Source organism: Oncorhynchus masou, chromosome 30 (assembly GCF_036934945.1).
Source record: "Oncorhynchus masou masou isolate Uvic2021 chromosome 30, UVic_Omas_1.1, whole genome shotgun sequence".
In the NCBI taxonomy this organism is placed as follows: Eukaryota; Metazoa; Chordata; class Actinopteri; order Salmoniformes; family Salmonidae; genus Oncorhynchus; species Oncorhynchus masou.
The window spans coordinates 15499169-15524599 of record NC_088241.1 but is presented as its reverse complement, the minus strand read 5'-3'; the positions used below and the strand labels follow the sequence as shown (position 1 = coordinate 15524599).

At 42.7% G+C, this 25431-nt stretch overlaps 1 protein-coding gene and 1 non-coding gene across 3 annotated transcripts in view; both read left to right on the top strand.

The window, feature by feature from the left end:
- The first annotated feature begins 6952 nt into the window (after positions 1 to 6952).
- Positions 6953 to 7025, top strand: trnat-ugu (transfer RNA threonine (anticodon UGU)). The gene has a single exon. It is a non-coding gene; the product is annotated as a tRNA-Thr (tRNA).
- A 1428-nt stretch (positions 7026 to 8453) lies between these two features.
- LOC135522139 (protein O-linked-mannose beta-1,4-N-acetylglucosaminyltransferase 2-like) overlaps positions 8454 to 25431 on the top strand; it is a 39705-nt gene continuing 22727 nt past the window's right edge. Inside the window, exons 1-2 of one of the 2 annotated variants that reach the window (XR_010452650.1) lie at positions 8454 to 8722; positions 18916 to 20499. The gene's annotated coding sequence lies outside the window, so the exon portion shown is untranslated. Of the gene's footprint in view, positions 8723 to 18915; positions 20500 to 25431 lie in introns of those variants that run through there. The other variant, XM_064948139.1, reaches the window with a different exon arrangement.

The window sequence follows — 25431 nt, the reverse complement described above, 5'->3', positions numbered from 1 at the left end:
TGCCTACCGTCTGTAAGCTGTTAGTGTCTTAATGACCGTTCCACAGGTGCATGTTCATTAATTGTTATTCGTTCATTGAACAAGCATGGGAAACAGTGTGTAAAACCCTTTACAATGAAGATCTGTGAAGTTATTTGGATTTTTCCAAATTATCTTTGGAAGATAGGGTCCTGAAAAAGGGACGTTTCTTTTTGTTGCTGAGTTTATATGTACAGTAGCCTATATATAGGCAGCAGCCAATAGAAGGGAATAGAGTAAAGCCGACTGTGCACTGTGTAAGGTATGCCATGCCATCTATCCTTGGGATGCAACTATGCCAATGTATAAATCATGTGGTTCTCTGTAGCTCAGTTGGTAGAGTATGGCGCTTGCTGTGCGAGGAGAGTGGGTTTGATTCCTGGGACCAGCCATATGTAAAATGTATGCAAGCGTGACTGTAAGTCTCTTTTGGATAAAAACGTCTGCTAGATGTTATATTATTTTAGTCAGGAATATCTAGCAGGTGGGTTGAGGCATGTGTTCTTGAGTAAGATAAGAGAAGATCAAAGTGAAATAGGGTTGCAATGAAGAGCTCAATGGTGCGCATTCCTCCTCTGTTCTGATTGTCCAAATTGTTCCCATTACTCCTTTCCTCCAATCAGAAGCTTCAGCTTGTTCCAATTTAGAGAAAGAGAGCATAAACCCGCCAGTGAAGAGCCTAGCTTGTTCCAATTGGTTGTAAGCAATCATCACATTCCGAAATTGTCGTAACATCACTTCATCACAAAATATTTTTTTGACAGCCATTGATGATATCCGGTGAGGTTACGAGGGAAAAGTTCTTAATTTGCAATGAATGTAACATCGACGACTAGATGTGATGAAGTATGACAATAACACGTCTAGCCAACCAAATTGTTTGGCTACAGAGGCTACCCAAACGGTGTATTTTTATAGCGTTAGTAGATGGCTAGCTACTGTAGCTATAGAATAGGGTGACGCCTGCTGCTGCGCAGGCAAGTTAGTCTATAATTATTATTTTTTTGGCAGCCTTTGATGATACCCGGTGAGTTATATGAGGGAAATGTGCTTGTTGTTTGAAGAAAGTTTTGAGTAGTTGGTTGAAGTAATTGGTCTAGAGACATGTTTCTCATATGTCAATATTGAAGAATCATACTTAAAATATTGATGTCAACCAATATTCAACATAGATTACAAATATTGTAGAATATGTTGCATTTTTTAAATTGTTGAATTTTTTAAATTCAACGTGTTCTAGAACTTATTTTGTATAAAATCCTTAGATTTAAATTTAGAATCTTGCTAAATGTATTTACATTACTTCACCAGTTATCCCTACCTTGTATTACTATTATGTGATTCGCCTAGTTGGTGTTGTAATGGTAATTCCCACGAGAGGAATTATGGTGTGTTATTTTGTGTATAGAGATTTTTGACATTATTATTTAATCTATATTGTTTATTGGATTTACATTGCAATAATTATCTTCCATTCCATCCTGTTTCCCTATGTATACTCTGGTTCATCATTAAAACTCATTAAAACTAGACTGGGCTTCTGTGCCTGTCATCACTCTTTGACCTGGTGCTCAAAGCACATAGCTACTTAATGTGCATTGTTGACATACACCCCTGCCCACTCTGTTCCGATTGTCCACATTGTTCTGTTACTCCTCTCCTCCAATCAGATGCTTCAGCTTGTTCCAATTTAGTGAAAGAAAGCACAAACCCGCCAATGAAGAGCCTAGCTTGTTTCAATTGGGCAAGGATGACACGCATAACCGGAAGCGTTTCCAACTTTTCTCCCCCTGAGGGGTAGAATTGTATTTTTCAGACCTAAAACATTGTGTTTTCTGTATTCAGTGTGTGGTGGAGAAAGCAGACACTCCTGTGGATGTTTGATACCCTCAAGTGGTCATGTTGGGTAAGTGCAACAGGACAGCTGAACTAAACCCAGACCAATGTAGGCAGAAAATCACTTATACCCATACTAAACCACACCATATAATTGCAAACAGGCCGTGAGTAATACATTAATGACAATAAATTGTGACAACACGGGGGAAAATGACAGCTCCCTCCTTGAGTCCCTTGAGGACCAGAACCCCCATGACTCATTCATTCCTTCATTAGATGTAAGATTCAACTTGTTTTTGTGTTTTACACTATTCCTGTGTTAAAGCTATTCGTTATCCTGCCAAGGCTTGTTTCTGTGTGAGTTTCGCAAACTAGATTGAGATTTAGTATTTTAAAAAGCACCGACAGTATCAACATTTAGAATGTTATTGTATTGGAACATTTGGTGCTACTGTACATATAGTTTAAAGGGATTTTCCGGTACTTTTGAATACTTTTTAGCCAGTAGTTCTGAAAGTAGCGCTCATGAACCAAAAGTTGTCCCCGACAATTTAGTACTACATCACACATGTGCACACATTTAGTGATAATGCCCGAGAAGCCGGTGATTGGAGGACATATTGGCATGGGTGTTGAACTCGGGCCGGCAAACCGTCCCAATATATCTGCCGAACACTGGCTTCGAGGACATTATCTCTTTTATACAACGGGTTACCAACATTTTCAAATAATGATCGACATATTTTCATTAAAAACTATATTTAGATTAATTTATTCGTACTATTTCATCCTTCCACAAGATATAGTCCCGACACAAATCTAGGGTTGCTAGAGATGCGACCCAGTCATTCATTGTTTTTGTTCTGTACCGATGCCCACTCACTGACATAATCTCCGTCGCATCTAAACCAGCAGTGGCCAGTTTCTGGACTGTAGTGGTCCTGATGCTGTGATTTGTGTATGTAGTTGTTCTTGCTGCCCTGCAGATATTGGGTGGAAGTGCTGCCAGATAGTTCACGCCCATCGGCACTGACGTGTACCAGATCAAGTCCCCGATACACTCCCCTCCTTGGGTGGACATAAAATGCAAGGCTGTTCTCCGGGCATTTCAGTAGATATTTTTCCAGTCATGCCACCGGGCATAGTGGGTTCCCTGGCTGCTTGAACATGACTCCCTGCCCCTCTCCCTTGGGTCCAGACGATTCTTTGTGGCCTCGTTTATATGCGAGAGTGGCGTATCTGAGCGGGAGAATGCTTTGTTATAATATTGCTTTCCAGTAGCCTATTACGAGTGCAACTTAGAAATAAAACAAACAGGCTATGAACAACATACCTTAGACTGTTCTTGTCTGTTTTTACGAGGAATGAGTTGGGCTTTAGTTGTCTGTTCCCCTCTTTTCGTCTTTGACCCAGATGTAACTGGACCAGACCCCTTGGTGTACCGGGATTCAGAGCCTGGAAGTTTTGGAGCTGGGCCATGTCCTTATCAGTGATGCGAGGGTGGCTGTTTGTGATATATTTGCCTTGCCTTAGTTCTGATGTTGGCCAGAAATACATGATTCGAGGTGGTAAATTCAGTGTCCTTCATAAGGCACTAGCTGCGACTGGTGGTTGGGTCATTTAGAAACCCGTTGAGCCCACTCCGGAGTGCCAGATAGCTACTTATGCTGTACTCCTCCCCATTTCGTACATTTCCATAAAACTGTCAGAGATCAATGGTAAACTCTTCCTTAGTGACAGTTTTGAAGTCAACAACTTTTTTTCCTCTTAGCCAGCCCTCGAAGCAACGCACAGCCCAGTTTGTATTCTTAACTGGGTTTTTCCCTGTTGTGGCTTTTCTCTAGGTCATTCAATTCAGTATCCCCCAAATATGCATGCCTGTGTTTTATTGGCATCTCTTTTTCCCAATTATTCCATCGTCATGTCGCCCAAAAATGTTCCACTCATCCATTTTAGTTTTGGCAACAAAGTATCGAGTTAGCCAGCCAACTGAAAAAAAGTTTTGTATGTTGCTACTGTATGACAACCAGCTCAATTTGCTGTCTGTCTCGTTCTGACACATTCACTTTATATGAGACGGTGGAGATCGCAATTCAATTTTGAAAAGGCCGGAGAGACAGACCAGTTTATACAAATGTAACGATTGTCTTTGGGTGAAAGAGAGGAGGACCAAGATGCAGCGTGATGATAATCCATATTTAATGGGAATACTTAAACACCGAAACAAAAACAACAAACCGACAAATGGAATGAAGACGAAACTGTCCCGTAACACGAACAGGAACAATCACCCACAAAATATCCAAAGATTATGGCTGCCTAAATATGGTTCCCAATCAGAGACAACGATAGACAGCTGCCTCTAATTGAGAACCAATCTAGGCAACCATAGACTTACAAAAAACCCTAGATAGGAAACACCCCCATAAACATACAAAACCCCTAGACAAGAAAAACACATACATCACCCATGTCACACCCTGACCTAACTAAAATAACAAAGAAAACAAAGAATACTAAGGTCAGGGTGTGACAGTACCCCCCCGAAGGTGCAGACTCCCGGCCGCACACCTAACACTATATGGGAGGGTCTGGGTGGGCATAATTCCGAGGTGGTGGTTCTGGCTCGGGACATGGACCCCGCTCCACTTCACCCTTACTTAATGTCTCTGGAGCGGGAACCTTCACCGCCGACCACGGCCTAGAGGACGCCACTGGACTGATGGTCGAGTCTGGAGTGAGTGGCGGATCCGGACTGGAGGGGAGACTCTGGCGGATCCGGACTGGAGGGGAGACTCTGGCGGATCCGGACTGGAGGGGAGACTCTGGCGGATCCGGACTGGAGGGGAGACTCTGGCGGATCCGGACTGGAGGGGAGACTCTGGCGGATCCGGACTGGAGGGGAGACTCTGGCGGATCCGGACTGGAGGGGAGACTCTGGCGGATCCGGACTGGAGGGGAGACTCTGGCGGATCCGGACTGCGACCCGTCGTGGTAGGTTCCGGACTGCGGCCCGTCGTGGTAGGTTCCGGTCTGCGGCCCGTCGTGGGAGTTTCCGGTCTGCGGCCCGTCGTTGGGGGTTCCGGACTGCGGCCCGTCGTGGGGGGTTCCGGACTGCGGCCCGTCGTGGGGGGTTCCGGTCTGCGGCCCGTCGTTGGGGGTTCCGGACTGCGGCCCGTCGTGGTGGGTTCCGGACTGCGGCCCGTCGTAGGGGGTTCCGGTCTGCGGCCCGTCGTGGGAGACCGGACCGTGAAGACGCACTGGAGGTCTCAAGCTAATGGCCTGCACAACCCATCCTGGCTGGATGGTGACTCTAGTCCGGCACGTGCGGGGCACAGGCACAGGACGCACTGGGCTGTGCAGACATACGGGAGACACAGTGCGCAATGCCGGCTCAGGATATCCTGGCCCGAGGAGACCCACTGGCTGTCTGGAGAGCAGGGCTGTTACCATCTGCCCTGGCTGGATCCTCACCCTAGCCCGGTAGATGCAGGGAGCTGGGATGTAGCGCACCGGGCTAAGCACGCATACTGGAGACACTGTGCGTTCTACCGCATAACACGGTGCCTGACCAGTACTACGCCCTCTCTCCACAGTAAGCACGGGGAGTTGGCGCAGGTCTCCTACCTGGCTTCGCCACACTCCCAGTGTGCCTCCCCCAATACATTTTTGGGGCTGCCTCTCGGGCTTCCAGCCGTGCTGCCTCTTCATACCGCCGCCTCTCCGCTTTGGCTGCCTCCAGCTCTGCCTTGGGGCGGCGATATTCCCCCGGCTGCGTCCAGGGTCCTTCTCCATCCAGTATCTCCTTCCAAGTCCAATAGTCCTGATTGCGCTGCTCCTCCTGCTGCTGCCCATTACCACGCTGCTTGGTCCTTTGGTGGTGGGTGATTCTGTAACGATTGTCTTCGGGTGAAAGAGAGGAGGACCAAGATGCAGCGTAATGATAATCCATATTTAATGGGAATACTTAAACACCAAACAAAAAGCAAAACGACAAAAGGAACGAAGACGAAACAGTCCCGTAACGTAAGCACAGGAACAATCACCCACAAAATACCCAAAGAATATGGCTGCCTAAATATGGTTCCCAATCAGAGACAACGATAGACAGCTGCCTCTAATTGAGAACCAATCTAGGCAACCATAGACATACAAAACTACCTAGAAAGGAAACACCCCCATAAACATACAGAAACCCTAGACATGTCGAACACATACATGACCCATGTCACAACCTTACCTAACTAAAATAACAAAGAAAACAAAGAATACTAAGTCTGCTGTTGAGAACTAAATGCTAGTCTAAAAGAAATGGGAGATAATGTCTAGATGCTTTTTATAGTGGAGATAAAGTTTATACATTGATACTCCCCCTAACCCCCCCACCACCAACACCACCTCATCTGCCATTTAACCTGCCCCCACCCAATGGACATTTATCATGTTAGTTGTAAACATGTAATTATTATTATGTTGCTATTGTTTCATTCACTTCCCTTTGACCTGCACTGTAGGAGTTTAAGATATTCACTGTACCCTGCATTTACATCTACAACCCTGCGCATGTGACTAATAAAAACTCTCAGTGGCACTGCTAGGACACGCCACTAGAGCGCAGCAACAGACAATAAAATGCAGTAATCATTTGAAGGCCGTTCTCTGGCAATGGCATAGCATTTTATGGTCTGTTGCTGCTCTCTAGTAGTGTGTGTGTGTGTGTGTGTGTGTGTGTGTGTGTGTGTGTGTGTGTGTGTGTGTGTGTGTGTGTGTGTGTGTGTGTGTGTGTGTGTGTGTGTGTGTGTGTGTGTGTTTTATTGCACAGGTCCAATTGGCATGTAAAAATGTGTATTATGTTTTTCTGGTCTAAATCTCATGTAGATCATGATGTAACAGAAAGACTGAAAACCAGCAGACACTCAAGCCTGGAGTAGTTGATTTTGCTTCATATGCTAACAACCTGTTTAGCTGGTTGGGCGAGACTGCACCAACAGCTGTGTGGTGGAGTGAGTGGCATGAGGTGCGGCCTTCTGTCTGTGAATTGGCAAGATCCATTGTAATATGTAAATGTCTGTTGTCTCAATGTGTGAGTAGGCAAGGCTCCATAGCTCAGTGGTTAGAGCACTGGTCTTGTAAACCAGGGGTCGCGAGTTCAATTCTCGCTGGGGCCTTGACTGAAGGGTCACATGTTTTAATCCAGGTCAGTACAATCCCGATTTGTGTTCAATTCTGCTCCCCATAATTATGTTGTTGTAGTAGCTTATGACTCGTGCCAACAGAACAGAAATGACTGCCTCCGTGACAACCTGTGTAGCCTAACATGCAGTCTTGTCTACACATTGCATTGGAGTAAAACAATGTGATTATTAGCAACATATAACTGTTAATTTGCCTCTCAATGATCATTCAACACCGCACGATTTGATGGACAGACAGAACATCATTGAAATTTGCCAGAGTAGCCTACTGTTCCACCTGTGGGCAGATAACAAACAGATATTTTATTAACATCTTCAATGTCTGGATCGGGAGCCCGGGGTGGGGCATGTGTGGAGCTTTGTCCCCGGGGGAAGGGCCTTGCTTGAGAGACCAATGCAATCAATGTTGACATATGAGATAAATGTGTGAAAACTGTGGATGTCATTGTATTTGATCATGTCACCACTACAGATTTGTTTTGTTTCTGCATTTTATTTCCATTGATCTTTTTCTGGCAGAGATTATTGTATATGGCAGTAGGAAAGCAGTCCTACTTGAGCATTTGTTTCACTCTTCCCTCGTCAGTACGTCCAACCAGCCTCACAAACGCAGACCAGGTGTAACCACTCCAGCCCAGGACCTCCACATCCGGCTTCTTCACCTGTTGGATTGTCTAAGACCAGCCACCCAGACAGCTGATGAAAATGTGGGTTTGCAGAGGCAAATAATTTCTACATAAACTGTCAGCAACCATCTCAGGGAAGCTCATCTGCGTGCTCATCATCCTCACCAGGGTCTTGACCTGACTGCAGTTCGCCATTTTAACCAACTTCATTGGGCAAATGCTCACGGTTGATGGCCACTGGCACGCTGGAAAAGCGTGCTCTTTTATTTTTTTTAAAGATGTCTGTGACCAACAGATGCATATCTGTATTCCCAGTCGTGTGAAATCCGTAGATTCCATTTATTTAGAGTTTGAGCATGATTAATGCAAAAGTAATGTCCCCTAACCCCCTGTCAGAAGGGTGCAAGCTAGGATTAAATGAAATGCAAAAGGTAATATGGAGTTGTGAGGAGAAATGCAGTATGTGCAAATGTTTTCTTATATAAACATTTTACATGCAATTTGTGATATGTGTATATAGCTTGTCCTGAAAAACAAAGTAGTTCGCATGTGAGTGAATTGTAACTAGTGGTCTATGCAAAATAAACATAATACAAGAGAGAATTCATTTTACATACTTTTGTCGCCATAAATTATAATCGTTGTACAAATTCTGGGACCTCATTTTATATCCTCTTATGTTATCGTTATGGTCACATCATCAGGGAGTGTGGAGAAAACGCTGATAACATCTCGCGAGGTTTGGATATGGGATTTGACTTTGCAGTGGGTGGAGACAAGATAGCAAGTTGAATCGAAATCGCCTTTTTGACAGCTAACATTAAAAAAATACTGTGTAACTTTAAACTTGAATGAATGCGTTGGTATTTCGTATAGTTGCACCTACATTGAAGCATATCGTTAAGGAGGTTCAGTCTATCACGTCAATCCTCTGGAAGATTTCTGCGGAGAGTATGCTCTGGAGCTTGTAATGCTGCCTTAGCTGAAACGTTTCAGCTGCAGTGAAGAAAAGAAAATACCTTTCCGTTTTATCGAAACTCCCCGGTAAGAATAATAAAGACGTTTTATTGTCGGTGCATGTCATGTTTTCAATGTGCTGTTTGAAAACTTTTAGTTTCAGGACAAAGTTTCGAATTCCAAAGCACTGTGGCTCTTGGCGAATTATCTTGACGCTACCCATGCTTTCTGCTCATGGGCATGACACATAATTTATTTTAATGCAAGAGTGTAACGTTAACAGTTTGCCTGGACAAATTACGTTATGGCTTCAAATATGAACAGGACCTGTTGTATCTAAGTAGCTCATGGAGTCTTTATGAATATCAATCAAGTTTATTTCTACAATGGCTAGGCTATACTTGTTCAATCATAACTATGGTAATCTGAACCCCGACATATTTATCAATCGCGATTGTTCATGAACACAGTTTTGTCTAGGCCTAAACAATACTGAAGTAGTAAACACTAATTTGTCCTTGCTTTAAATCTAGGGTTATGTGTGTTCAGGATGACTTAAATGGTAACTTCTAACACAGTTTGGTCAGGTAGTATTGTCTGGGATTGAATGTTTTTCCTTCAAATCAATCATCCTGGGGAGATTTAGCTAGACGAGGACAATCACAAACCAAGTAATAAATCTAAGGGATTATCAACAATTACCTAAATCCATGTTGACTGAGGATGACTTTTATGAAAATCCCACCAACTAAAATTGAAAACCAGCATTATAACTCAAGGGTTTCATAATTTTTGAATCTAACTTTATTTACATGACATTTTATTTGAAATCATAAACAATACAACCCATACACACGACTACATCCAACAAACATCACACCTGCCCAGACCCACTTGAATCCTCCTTTTGAATACACATGATAGTTCCACAAATAGGCCTAGCCAACAATATGAATGATTCATTTTTTTTAAAGTAGGCTATCATGACTTCTTCTGCAATATGGACCTCTTTCACCAGTTGCTCTTGGTCTCAGATGAGTGGGTGCTGCTATAGCCTACATATCATGATGTAGTGGGGGAGCATGGTAGTGTCAAACAGCCAACCTGTCCTAAAAATGAATACCTAATTTTCATTGCCTTGGCACTTCCGTTAGGAAGGTCATCTATAATGAATGAATGAATGAATGGGAGCTCAGCTGGCAGCCTGTAGTTGAGGTAGATTAAGTGGATGTCTGGGGGAGTTGATGAGGTGTGCATGTGTAATGTATGTATGTATAGTGGGGAGAACAAGTATTTGATAACCTGCAAAATCGGCAGTGTTTCCTACTTACAAAGCATGTAGAGATCTGTAATTCTTATCATAGGTACACTTCAACTGTGAGAGTCTGAATCTAAAACAAAAATCCAGAAAATTACTGTTTGATTTAAGTAATTCATTTGCATTTTATTGCATGACATAAATATTTGATACATCAGAAAAGCAGAACTTAATAGTTGGTACAGAAACCTTTGTTTGCAATTACAGAGATCATACGTTTCCTGTAGTTCTTGACCAGGTTTGCACACACTGCAGCAGGGATTTTGGCCCACTCCGCCATACAGACCTTCTCCAGATCCTTCAGGTTTCGGGGCTGTCGCTGGGCAATACGGACTTTCAGCTCCCTCCAAAGATTTTCTATTGGGTTCAGGTCTGGAGACTGGCTAGGCCACTCCAGGACCTTGAGATGCTTCTTACGGAGCCACACCTTAGTTGCCCTGGCTGTGTTTTTCGGGTCGTTGTCATGCTGGAAGACCCAGCCACAACCCATCTTCAATGCTCTTACTGAGGGAAGGATGTTGTTGGCCAAGATCTCGTGATACATGGCCCCATCCATCCTCCCCTCAATACGGTGCAGTCGTTCTGTCCCCTTTGCAGAAAAGCATCCCCAAAGAAGGTTTCCACCTCCATGCTTCACGGTTGGGATGTGTTCTTGGCGTTGTACTCATCCTTCTTCTTCCTCCAAACACGGCGAGTGGAGTTAGGAAGGTCATCTATAATGAATGAATGAATGAATGGGAGCTCAGCTGGCAGCCTGTAGTTGAGGTAGATTAAGTGGATGTCTGGGGGAGTTGATGAGGTGTGCATGTGTAATGTATGTATGTATAGTGGGGAGAACAAGTATTTGATAACCTGCAAAATCGGCAGTGTTTCCTACTTACAAAGCATGTAGAGATCTGTAATTCTTATCATAGGTACACTTCAACTGTGAGAGTCTGAATCTAAAACAAAAATCCAGAAAATTACTGTTTGATTTAAGTAATTCATTTGCATTTTATTGCATGACATAAATATTTGATACATCAGAAAAGCAGAACTTAATAGTTGGTACAGAAACCTTTGTTTGCAATTACAGAGATCATACGTTTCCTGTAGTTCTTGACCAGGTTTGCACACACTGCAGCAGGGATTTTGGCCCACTCCGCCATACAGACCTTCTCCAGATCCTTCAGGTTTCGGGGCTGTCGCTGGGCAATACGGACTTTCAGCTCCCTCCAAAGATTTTCTATTGGGTTCAGGTCTGGAGACTGGCTAGGCCACTCCAGGACCTTGAGATGCTTCTTACGGAGCCACACCTTAGTTGCCCTGGCTGTGTTTTTCGGGTCGTTGTCATGCTGGAAGACCCAGCCACAACCCATCTTCAATGCTCTTACTGAGGGAAGGATGTTGTTGGCCAAGATCTCGTGATACATGGCCCCATCCATCCTCCCCTCAATACGGTGCAGTCGTTCTGTCCCCTTTGCAGAAAAGCATCCCCAAAGAAGGTTTCCACCTCCATGCTTCACGGTTGGGATGTGTTCTTGGCGTTGTACTCATCCTTCTTCTTCCTCCAAACACGGCGAGTGGAGTTTAGACCAAAAAGCTCTATTTTTGTCTCATCAGACCACATGACGTTCTCCCTTTCCTCCTCTGGATCATCCAGATGGTCATTGGCAAACTTCAGATGGGCCTGGACATGCGCTGGCTTGAGCAGGGGAACCTTGCATGCGCTTTAGGATTTTAATCCATGACGGCGTAGTGTGTTACTAATAGTTTTCTTTGAGACTGTGGTCCCAGCTCTCTTCAGGTCATTGACCAGGTCCTGCCGTGTAGTTCTGGGCTGATCCCTCACATTCCTCATGATCATTGATGCCCCACGAGGTGAGATCTTGCATGGAGCCCCAGACCGAGGGTGATTGACCGTCATCTTGAACTTCTTCCATGTTGTAATAATTGCGCCAACAGTTGTTGCCTTCTCACCAAGCTGCTTGCCTATTGTCCTGTAGCCCATCTCAGCCTTGTGCAGGTCTACAATTTTATCCCTGTTGTCCTTACACAGCTCTCTGGTCTTGGCCATTGTGGAGAGGTTGGAGTCTGTTTGATTGAGTGTGTGGACAGGTAACGAGTTCAAACAGGTGCAGTTAATACAGGTAATGAGTGGAGAACGGGGATTCTTAAAGAAAAAATATCAGGTCTGTGAGAGCCGGAATTCTTACTGGTTGGTAGGTGATCAAATACTTATGTCATGTAATAAAATGCAAATTAATTACTTAAAAATCATACAATGTGATTTTCTGGATTTTTGTTTTAGATTGCGTCTCTCACAGTTTAAGTGTACCTACGATAAAAATTACAGACCTCTACATGCTTTGTTAGTAGGAAACACTGCCGATTTTGCAGGTTATCAAATACTTGTTCTCCCCACTGTGTGTGTATATCAGCTAATTCATTGGTGTGTTATTGACAATACTCAGTTTCTGCTTTTTAGGAAGATCTGTGTAATGCACAAAATGCTTCTTAGACCTATAAATGGGGCGGCAGGTAGCCTAGTGGTTAGTGTTGGACTAGTAACCGGGAGGTTGAAAGAACAAATCCCTGAGCTGACGAGGTAAAAATCTGTCGTTCTGCCCCTGAACAAGGCAGTTAACCCACTGTTCCTAGGCCGTCATTGAAAATAAGAATTTGTTCTTATCTGACTTGCCTAGTTCAATAAAGGTAAAAATAAAATAGATGTATTTTCTTCTGGACTATTTCATACTATTTCATTTTCTGGCCTTTTAGGAGTCTGTCATGTGGCTGAATTCTGTGCTATGCTGCAATGTTTCCATAGGATGATCTGTCCTCCCTTGTGTCTGACATTTCTACTCACCCCCTGCAGAATAGATGCATCAGCACCCATTTTTCATGGGCACCTGGGGCAACGACTGGAAACAATCTAGAGGTCGACCGATCGTGATTTTTCAACGCCGATACTGATTATTGGAGGACCAAAACATGCTGGTAGTGATTAATCGGCTGATTTGTTTTGAATATATATATATATCACGTGTCATGTATGTATGTATATATATATATATATATATATGACACTTTTTTTTTTAAACTTAATATAATACACAAATAAATATCTATTTAGTCTCAAATAAATAATGAAACATGCTCAATTTGGTTTAAATAATGCAAAAACACAGTGCTGGAGAAGAAAGTAAAAGTGCAATATGTGCCATGTAAGAAAGCTAACATTTATGTTCCTTGCTCAGAACAAATGAAAGCGCGGTGGTTCAATATAGTTTTAGGTTGTAGTTATTATAGGAATGATGATGCGTCGACTATTTCTCTCTATACCATTTGTATTTCATATACCTTTGACTATTGGATGTTCTAATAGGCACTTTAGTATTGCCAGCCTCATCTCAGGAGTTGATAGGCTTGAAGTCATTAACAGCGCTGTGCTTCAAGCATCGCTAAGAGTTGCTGGCAAACGCAGTAAAGTTTGAATGAATGCTTACGAGCCTGCTGCTGTCTACCACCACTCAGTCAGACTGCTCTATCAAATATCAAATCATAGACTTAATTATAATATAATAAACACAGAAATACGAGCCTTGGGTCAATAATATGGTCAAATCCGGAAACTATAATTTTGAAAACAAAACGTTTATTCTTTCAGTGAAATACGGAATGGTGCCGTATTTTATCGAACGGGTGGTAACCCTAAATCTAAATATTGCTGTTACATTGCACAACCTTCAATGTTATGTCATAATTATGTAAAATTCTGGCAAATTAGTTCCCAACAAACTAGGCGGCCCAAACTGTTGCATGTACCATGAACGTGTGTGCAATGAACGCAAGAGAAGTGACACAATTTCCCTAGTTAATATTGCCTGCTAACATTAATTTCTTTGAACTAAATATGCTGGTTTTAAAAAATCTACTTCTGTGTATTGATTTTAAGAAAGGCATTGATGTTTATGGTTAGGTACATTCGTGCAACGATTGTGCTTTTGTTAAATCATCACCCGTTTGGCGAAGTAGGCTGAGATTCGATGATAACTTAACAGGCATCGCATTGATTATAGGCAACGCAGGTCAAGCTTGTTAACCTAGTAATATTATCAACCATGTGTTAGTTAACTAGTGATTATGTGAAGATTGATTGTTTTTTTATTGCTTTTTTATAAGTTAAGTTTAATGCTAGCTAGCAACTTACCTTGGCTCCATGCTGCACTTGCGTAACAGGTGGTCAGCCAGCCACGCAGCTTTCTCGTGGAATGCAATGTAATCGGCCATAATCAGCGTCCAAAAATGCAGATTTACCGATTGTTATAACTTGAAATCGGCCCTAATTAATCGGCCATGTTGATTAATTGGTTGACCTCTAAAATAAACGAAGTACTGTTAACTTTAAGGAAACTGGAAGATTTTTTGTAAGGAGATTTTTTTTAAAGGAGAATAATCTAGGCTATTAAGTGGTTTATTGTATAATGATTGGAAACCTTACAGACTACAGTGGCTTTAGCTGTATCTGGGTTGTTGTGGCAGGCTGACAGTGTGTCCCCAGCAGTGACAAAGAGAGGGAGAGTATGGTACAGCCACTGTTGTGCATTGGGCTGTAGCTCTAGCTAACATGAGCACTAGGAGGCTTGATCCAACCTGACATGCCACAATTGGGCCAGGAATAAAAATGACAAGCCTGGAGGACACAGACAATAAAGCAGCCGAGAAGAGAGGCCTATTAAGTGGTTCTTTGTGAGAGTGGAGAGGTGAACAAGTTGTCCTTCAAAAAGGATGAGGATACAGAGCAGGGAGGGAATCTCCAAGGTGATCCTGAAGGGACAAGCCAGCGACAGGCAGTGAGGACAAATGCCAGAGTAAGATACTAACAGCGCTGTTTGCCTATCGTGGAGCGGGAGCCTTATTAAAATGCATTAGAATCTCCAGGCTGCTCCACTCTACGCTACTTCTCCCATCCCCATCATCAGGGTGCTTATCGTCTCCAAGGCAAACGGCAATACAAAACACTAGGGAGCCGTGCAAGGCCTGTCAGCCAAGTCCTGATAGAAGAGACCTGGCACTCTCGGCCTTAGCTCAGTTGCTACAGCTTTGATGTCATCAGAGAGAGGCTTAATAACATTCGCCTTGGTTACTGCTGCTACTGCTCACCCTTTTGTAACCAAACCCATATAGAAGCAGTTTGGAAACACTACTGTCTCCTGCTCCCATCACTACAAATGTCAGGGGTGTGATCATGTATAGATGAAAGAGAATGGTGACTATGTGAAAAGGACATAGCGATTTCCATCTAAAAGAACCCATGAGCAGCAACATGTGAAGTTCATAGGAGCATGTCAAATTTAAGATGAGTCTTTTTTTATTAAGGCATATATAATTGTTTTTACAATTTTCCATCTTAAAATGTAGGAATAAGCAAAGATGGAAAAGGGGCCTTTAAAAAAAAAACATCTACCAGAAATAGTTTAAAGGTATTAGAAATACATAACACTCGTATTGAAGACACCTTGCCAACAAATATCAACACTTTATATATAGTTTTGGATATATTTGTCTGCCTTCTGTATGATGTTGAACAATTGCCTTGTGCCTTAATATTCTGTTAGCAAAAACCCACATATCTTCAAGATATTTTCTAATTGCTCTCCCTCATTAGGATGGGAGGATAATGAATGTTCAGAAGTAACAAATAAAGGTAGATCTATTAATTAGTCAGTGTTTTATTGATAAACTTCCCATCATTCTGATTACGGTAGTAATTTTGTCACCCTCATCATGGCAAAGACACAGAGAAATGCATATGATGCAGCTTTCAAGTTGAAGGTGATCGATCTGGCTGTTGGAAAAGGAAATAGAGCTGCTGCATGGGATCTTGGCCTTAATGAGTCGATGATAAGACGTTGGAACTGACTCAGTGCAAAAAGACAACAAAAGCTTTCAGAGGGAAGAAAAGCAGATGGCCCAAAGTATTTGCAGCCACTCGACATCAGTGTAAATCGTGCATTTAAGGTGGCGCTCCTTGTTTAGTGGGAGGCTTGGATGACAAGTGGGGAGAAATCCTTCACTAAAACGGGCCGCAGGCAAAGAGCATCTTATGGTCAAGTCTGCCAGTGGGTCCTGACAGCGTGGAGCATTGTCAAAAAATCCACTATCATCAACGGGTTTCGAAAGGCTGGACTGTTGCGTGTTGAAGGGGCAGCATGAGCTCAGCGGGGTATTTGCCTCCGGATGAAAGTGACGAGAGCGACAATGAAAACGATCCAACATCGGATGAAGCAATTCTGAGGCTATTCAACTCCGACACCGAAGGAGATGACTTCAGTGGTTTCAGTGCACAGGAGGAGGATGATAGTGACCAATGACTTTCTTGGTAGGCTACTGTTTTAATTTCTGTTACAAACCGTGTTTCGTTAAAGCCTATTTATTTTTGTTACAAGCCGTGTTTTGTTTAAAGGCTGTGTAAAGTTCATTTGTTTCAATGTACCGGTAGGCACCTGCTGCTTATAGACATGTGCGGCTTATTTATGTACAAAATACATATTTTTTAATAATTCAGTGGGTGCGGTTTATATTCAGGTGCGCTTAATAGTCCAGCAATTACGGTATATATTTTTAAAATTATTTAGTCTAGGGTTTTTCAAACTTTTCTTGCCCAGAGACCCCCGGCCAGGGCGTCCCAGTGAATGATAATGGCAAGTAGAAGTAATCAACATTTTAGAAGTGAAGAGATTTGGTAGACATTTGTTTTGACATCCCCACAGTTCACTGGAAGAGGAACTGTAAGCTAACATAGTCTATTAGCTCGAAAGGTATCTTGGCGGCGTAGAGAATTTTGCTGTTGTAAGGCACATTTTCTGTAATTCTAAACGTTTCCATTGAGCTGAGAACATTTTGAAGTTTTGAAGCTAATTTCCAGACATTCTACACAGTTTTGCATGGAGCTTAGACAATTTTGCCGTTTTCAAAGTTAATTTCCTGCAATTCTATGCATTTTGCAATGGCAACTGCTGTGTTCCTCTGCAGTAAATCAATGGGCATGTGCCCAGAATGCCCAGTTTCTTTTCTCCTTGGCTCTATAGCTTTTTTTGTTAGTTTTCAAAGATGGTATTATAAAAAATAAAGTGTGTGTGTGTATGTATAAATATCACATACTCATTCAAGGTAGTATTATTTGTACTATTTTCCTTAACGTGGGGGCCCGTGCTTAGCCCCCTCCTGTACTCCCTGTTCACTCATGACTGCACTGCCAGGCACGACTCCAACACCATCCATTAACCTCTCTGGGATATGTGGGATGGTAGCGTCCCACTTGGCCAAAAGCCAGAGAAAATGCAGAGGGCCAAATTCAAATACATTCCTATAAAAATCAAACTTTCATGAAATCACATATGTAAGATACCAAATTAAAGCTACACGTGTTGTGAATCCAGCCAACATGTCAGATTTCAAAAAGGCTTTTCGGCGAAAGCAAACGATGCTATTATTTGAGGATAGCACCTCCATAAACAAAAGAGAGAACATATTTCAACCCTGCAGGCGCGACACAAAACGCAGAAATAACAATATAAATCATGCCTTACCTTTGACGAGCTTCTTCTGTTGACACTCCAATATGTCCCATAAACATCACAAAATGGTCCTTTTTGTTCGATTAATTCCTTCCATATATATTCAAAATGTCCATTAATTTGCCACGCTTGATCCAGAAAAAACACCGGTTCCAACTTGCGCAACGTGACTACAAAATATCTCAAGTTACCTGTAAACTTTGCCAAAACATTTCAAACTACTTTTCCAATACAACTTTAGGTATTTTTCAAAGTAAATAATCGATAAAATTGAAGACTGGATGATCTGTGTTCAATACAGGAAGAAAACAAACTGACGCTAGCTTTCTGGTCATGCACATCTATCAAACAGTGCACATGAAGTGACCCTCGTTCAAGATGGCCGTACTTCTTCATTACACAATGGCATAACCTCAATCAATTTCTAAAGACTGGTGACATCCAGTGGAAGTGGTAGGAACTGCAAGCAAGTCCCTTAGAAATCTGTATTCCCAATGAAAACCCATTGAAAAGAGAGTGACCCTCCCCCCCAAAAAATCTGAATGGTCCTCGGGGTTTCGCCTGCTACATAAGTTCTGTTATACTCACAGACATGATTCGAACAGTTTTCTATTCAAATCTACTAATAATATGCATATCGTATCTTCTGGGGATGAGTTGCAGGCAACTTTTCATCCAAAATTCCAAATTCTGCCCCCTATCCTAGAGAAGTTAAGTTTGCTGATGACACAACAGTGGTAGGCCTGATCACCGACAACGATGAGACAGCCTATAGGGACGAGGTCAGAGAACTGACTGTGTGGTGCAAGGACAAAACCTCTTCCTCAACGTGATCAAGACAAAGGAGATGATTGTGGACTACAGGAAAAGGAGGACTGCGCATGCCCCCATTCTCATCGATGGGGCTGTAATGAAGCAACTAACATGGTCCAAGACACCAAGACCGTCATGAAGAGGGCACGACAAAACCTATTCCCCCTCATGATACTGAAAACATTTGGCATGGGTCCTCAGCTCCTCAAAAGGTTTTACAGCTGCACCATCGAGAGCATCTGGTTGCATCACTGCTTGGTATGGCAACTGCTCGGCCTCTGACTGCAAAGCACTACAGAGGGTAGTGCATATGGCCCAGTACATCACCCGTGCCCTGCTTATTGACACATTGACTCTGTCCCGGTACCCCCGTGTATAGCCCCGCTATTGTTATTTACTGCCACTCTTACATTTTTTGTTATTCTTATATTTTTTACATTTTGGGGGGGCGGGGTATTTTATTAAAACTGCTTGTTGGTTAAGGGCTTGTAAGTAAGCATTTCACTGTAAGGTCAACACCTGTTGTATTCAGCGCATGTGACAAATAAAATTGTTTTATTTTGGAGTTTCCCCATTTCTCTCTGCAGATCCTCTCAATGTCTCTCAGGTTGGATGGGGAGTGTTGCAGCACAGCTATTTTCAGGTCTCATTCAGCTCGAGACCCTCGAGACTGTGTGGTGCAAGGACAACAACCTCTTCCTCAATGTGATCAAGACAAAGGAGATGATTGTGGACTACAGGAAAAGGAGGACTGCGCATGCCCCCATTCTCATCGACGGGGCTGTAATGAAGCAACTAACATGGTCCAAGACACCAAGACCGTCATGAAGAGGGCACGACAAAACCTATTCCCCCTCATGATACTGAAAAGATTTTTACATTTTGGGGGGGTATTTTATTAAAACTGCTTGTTGGTTAAGGGCTTGTAAGTAAGCATTTCACTGTAAGGTCAACACCTGTTGTATTCAGCGCATGTGACAAATAAAATTGGATTTGTTTTATTTTGGAGTTTCCCCATTTTTCTCTGCAGATCCTCTCAATGTCTCTCAGGTTGGATGGTGAGTGTTGCAGCACAGCTATTTTCAGGTCTCATTCAGCTCGAGACCCTGGGTCTCGACCCCGTCCTGTGCTACTGGATCCTGGACTTTGACGGGCCGCCCCCAGGTGGTGAGGGAAGGAAACATCTCCACCCCGCTGATCCTCAACATTGGGGCCCCACAAGGGTGCGTTCTCAGCCCTCTCCTGTACTCCCTGTTCACCCATGACTGCGTGGCCATGCACGCGTCCAACTGAGACGACACTACAGTGGTAGGCTTGGTTACCAACAATGACGAGATGGCCTACAGGGAGGAGTGAGTGCCCTCGGAGTGTGGTGTCAGGAAAATAACCTCACACTCAACGTCAACAAAGGAGATGATTGTGGACTTCAGGAAACAGCAGAGGGAGCACCCCCAATTTTTACATCGATGGGACAGTAGTGGGGAAGGTGGAAAGCTTTAAGTTCCTCGGCCTACACATCACGGACAAACTGAAATGGTCCACCCACACAGACAGCGTGGTGAAGAATGCACAACAGCACCTCTTGAATCTCAGGAGGCTGAAGAACTTTGGCTTGTCCCCAAAAACACTCTCAAACCTTTTACAGATGCACAATCGAGAGCATCCTGTCGGGCTGTATCACAGCCTGGTACGGCAACAACAGCTCCGCCCACAACCGTAAGGCTCTTCAGAGGGTAGTGAGTCTGCACAACGCATCACCGGGGGCAAACGACCTGCCCTCCAGTACACCTACACCACTGATGTCACAGAAAGGCCAAAAAATGATCAAGGTTAACAACCACCCAAGCCACTGCCTGTTCACCCCACTATCATCCAGATGGTGAGGTCAGTACAGGTGCATCAAAGCTGGGACTGAGAGACTGAAAAACTGTTTCTATCACAAGGCCATCATACTGTTAAACAGCCATCACTAACATTGAGTGGCTGCTGCCAACATACTGACTCAAATCTTTAGCCACTTTAATAATTTAAAATTGAAAGCAATAAATGTATCACTAGTCACTTTAAACAATGCCACTTGATATGTTTACATACCCTACATTATTCATCTCATATGTATATACTGTACTCTATACCATCTACTGCAGCTTGCCTATGCCGCACGGCCATCGCTCATCCATATATTTATATGTACATATTAATTCTTTTACACTTGTGTGTGTATAAGGTAGTTGGTGTGAAATTGTTAGTTTACTTGTTAGATATTACTGCACAGTCAGAACTAGAAGCACAAGCATTTCGCTACACTGTCATTAACATCTGCTAACCATGTGTATGTGACCAATAAAATTTGATTTGATTTGAAGCCGGTTGGACGTACTGCCAAATTCTGTAAAATGGAGTTGGAGGCAGCTTATGGTAAAGAAATTAACATTAAATTATCTGGCAACCTGACAACAGCTCTGGTGGACAGTCCTGCAGTCAGCATGTCAATTGTACGCTACCTCAAAACATGAGACATCTGTGGTATTGTGTCATGTGACAACTGCACATTTTAAATTGGCATTTTATTGTCCCCAGCACAAGGTGCACATGTGTAATGATAATGCTGTTTAATCAGCTTCTTAATATGCCACACCTGTAAGGTGGATGGTTTATCTTGGTAAAGGAAAAATGCTCACTTACAGTGATGGAAAATGCTCACTTACACTGTGCTATCTAACCTCCAAACGAGCTTCAATGCCATACAACACTCCTTCCGTGGCCTCCAACTGCTCTTAAACGCTAGTAAAACCAAATGCATGCTTTTCAACCGTTCGCTGCCTGCACCCGCACGCCCGACTAGAATCTCCACCCTGGATGGTTCCGACCTAGAATATGTGGACATCTGTAAGTACCTAGGTGTCTGGCTAGACTGTAAACTCATTCCAGACTCATATCAAACATCTCCAATCCAAAATCAAATCTAGAGTCAGTCTTTCTATTCCGCAACATTGCCTCCTTCACTCACGCCACCAAACTTACCCTAGTAAAACTGACTATCCTACCGATCCTCGACTTCGGCGATGTCATCTACAAAATTGCTTCCGATACTCTACTCAGCAAACTGGATGCAGTTTATCACAGTGCCATCCGTTTTGTTACTAAAGCTCCTTGGGCTGGCCCTCGATACATATTCGTCACCAGACCCACTGGCTCCAGGTCATCTACAAGTCCATGCTAGGGAAAGCTCCGCCTTATCTCAGTTCACTGGTCATGATGGCAACACAAACCTGCTGGAGCGTGTGCTACGGGTGGATCTCACTGATCATCCCTAAAGCCAACACCTCATTTGGCTGCCTTTCCTTCCAGTTCTCTGCTGCCTGTGACTGGAACGAATTGCAAAAATTGCTGAAGTTGGAGACTTTTATCTCCCTCACCAACTTTAAACATCTGCTATCTGAGCAGCTAACTTATCGCTGCAGCTGTAAATAGTCCATCGTTACATAGCCCACCCAATTTGCCTACCTCATCCCCATACTGTTTTTATTTATTTACTTTTCTGCTCTTTTGCACACCAGTATCTCTACCTGCACATGACCATCTGATCATTTATCACTCCATTGTTAATCTGCAAATTGTAATTATTCGCCTACCTCCTCATGCCTTTTGCACACAATGTATATACACTCTTTTTTTCTACTATGTTATTGACTTGTTTATTGTTTACTCCATGTGTAACTCTGTTGTTTTCTGTTCACATTGCTATGCTTTATCTTGGCCAGGTCGCAGTTGCAAATGAGAACATGTTCTCAACTAGCCTACCTGGTTATATAAAAGTGAAATAAAAAAAATGTACAATTTAAAAAAAAATGTGAACAAACTTTGAAAGAAATTAGCTTTTTGTGCTTATGGAAGATTTTGGGGATTTTTTTAAATTTCAGCTCAGGAAACATGGGACCAACACTTTACATGTTGCATTTTATATTTTTGTTCAGTGTACATTTGACTGGTCATGCTTATCAGTCTGTTATTTTGCATAATTTAGTGGAATTAAATTGGTGTGTACAGTATATTCGTTATGTATCTTATCACACTCGTACAGCATACATATACAGAGCCTTTGAGCGGAAAATATGTCAGACAGCGCGAGAGCTGCTGCTACAGCATCTCAAACAGCAAATGCTTAGGCAACAGAATGCAGGCTTCATCAGTGTGTCACACACCACTTTGCAATCAGCTGAAGACCGTATGCATTTTGAAAACAGATATACTTAATTGTTTGAAACCTGAAAGTTTTAATACATATTATGATGTGTAGGTCTTACCTTGCTTCAAAGTATCCTAGCCAAAATCAGACCATATCCATGGAGGCAATTATTTTAGATCAACTTTCTTTCATTGTCCATAGCCAAAGCCACAACCCTAGTCATATTAGCAACCCATGCTAGTTGTTGCATATTACATCTCCCCTCTTTTCACATTTCTGATTGATATTTGAATCTCTGTCATAGGAAACTGCTTAGATGTGCAGAGCGCTTTTGACAGGTTTTACTGCTAATTGCATTATGGAACAAACATTCACGCTATTAGGCTATTTCATTCTCAACAAGCTGACCAATAGAATAGGTCAACTGTCCTACTATGGGGCATAGTAGATTGACAGGCTAGTGATTTTGCTGTTTGTTACTTGTCTTGGCTGAGGAAAAGTAAATGTAGTATTTTGGTATTTTATTAGGATCCCCATTAGCTGGTGCAAAAGCAGCAGCTACTCTTCCTGGGGTCCACACAAAACATTAAACAATACAGAATGACATAATACAGAACCTCAATAAACAAGGACAGAACTACATAAAAAATTTTAGAAGGCACATGTAGCCTACATATCAATGCATACACACAAACTATCTAGGTCATAGGGGAGAGGCATTGTGCCACAAGGTGTTGCTTTATCTGCTTTTTGAACCAGGTTTGCTGTTTATTTAAACAATTTGAGATGGAAGTTCCATGCGATACGGGCTCTATATAATACTGTACGCTTTTTTGAATTTGGGGACTGTGAAAAGACCCCTGGTGGCATGTGTGGTGGGCTAAGTGTGTGTGCCAGAGCTCTGTGTAAATTGACTATGCAAACAATTTGCGATTGCATATGGGTCTGGTAAATTTCTCAAATTTCCGGTAGATTTAAATGCTGCTGGTCAAAATGTCAGGTGCCACATTCTCCTAATGGAAACCCTGCCATTGTGGTATTCGGTTGCAGCTAGTGATATTAATAAAATACCTTTTCACATAAAATCACCCAAAAGACCCCTCCCCTCATTTTGAAAACCCCTGATTTAGTCATATAAACTAGATTAGATATAGCCTACTTTGTCTATTGTTCAGAAAAACACTTTACACTTACATTAGAACGTGTATTTAGCTACATTTCATGGACTTCAAGGCCGTCTCATAGTAGTGTGTGTACTGTAATATTATCTGGAGCACCAAAATGTAGGCTAATTGAAGTCATTGTGCCCGAATGGTTATGACAGTGAACCATGGTGCAACAAATCTTATATAGAATCTTTTTCTAGTTCTGTGTTCCTAGTAACAGGATGACCAAGCTTTTTTAACTTGTTCTGTAATTTCTGCATGCTGGTCACGGTTCTTAGAAAGTTCAGATTTATTGTCAAATTGTGCAGACTTTCCATAACGCTTTGTAATCATTAATAATCCACGTTTTAAATTGAGACAGTGTTCTGTTTTGTCCTGAGTGCTAGCATCTCCAAATACATCCTACCATCCTTTTTTATACATCTGTATCATTTAGAATTGAATTAAGCTATTACACAACATGATATTTTAATATGGAAAGCATCATGGTGCGCCTCTGTAGAGGGATGCAAACTAGTCATCTTTCGGCAAATTCGCCGTTTTGAATCCAAAATATGCGACCTCCGTGATTCCTGTCAATCCGATGAGAAACGTTTTGGGGTGGGGGGGCTTTGGATGACTACTGGCTGCGTTTCGAGCAATACTGGCTGTATCCAAGGCTCAGCCAATCATTCAAATCAAATCAAATTTTATTTGTCACATACACATGGTTAGCAGATGTTAATGCGAGTGTAGCGAAATGCTTGTGCTTTTAGTTCCGACAATGCAGTAATAACCAACAAGTAATCTAACTAACAATTCCTAAACTACTGTCTTATACACAGTGTAAGGGGATAAAGAATATGTACATAAGGATATATGAATGAGTGATGGTACAGAGCAGCATAGGCAAGATACAGTAGATGGTATCGAGTACAGTATATACATATGAGATGAGTATGTAAACAAAGTGGCATAGTTAAAGTGGCTAGTGATACATGTATTACATAAGGATGCAGTCGATGATATACAGTATAGTACAGTATATACGTATGCATATGAGATGAATAATGTAGGGTAAGTAACATTATATAAGGTAGCATTGTTTAAAGTGGCTAGTGATATATTTACATCATTTCCCATCAATTCCCATTATTAAAGTGGCTGGAGTTGAGTCAGTGTCAGTGTGTTGGCAGCAGCCACTCAATGTTAGTGGTTGCTGTTTAACAGTCTGATGGCCTTGAGATAGAAGCTGTTTTTCAGTCTCTCGGTCCCAGCTTTGATGCACCTGTACTGACCTCGCCTTCTGGATGATAGCGGGGTGAACAGGCAGTGGCTCGGGTGGTTGATGTCCTTGATGATCTTTATGGCCTTCTTGTAACATCGGGTGGTGTAGGTGTCCTGGAGGGCAGGTAGTTTGCCCCCGGTGATGCGTTGTGCAGACCTCACTACCCTCTGGAGAGCCTTACGGTTGAGGGCGGAGCAGTTGCCGTACCAGGCGGTGATACAGCCCGCCAGGATGCTCTCGATTGTGCATCTGTAGAAGTTTGTGAGTGCTTTTGGTGACAAGCCGAATTTCTTCAGCCTCCTGAGGTTGAAGAGGCGCTGCTGCGCCTTCTTCACGATGCTGTCTGTGTGAGTGGACCAATTCAGTTTGTCTGTGATGTGTATGCCGAGGAACTTAAAACTTGCTACCCTCTCCACTACTGTTCCATCGATGTGGATAGGGGGGTGTTCCCTCTGCTGTTTCCTGAAGTCCACAATCATCT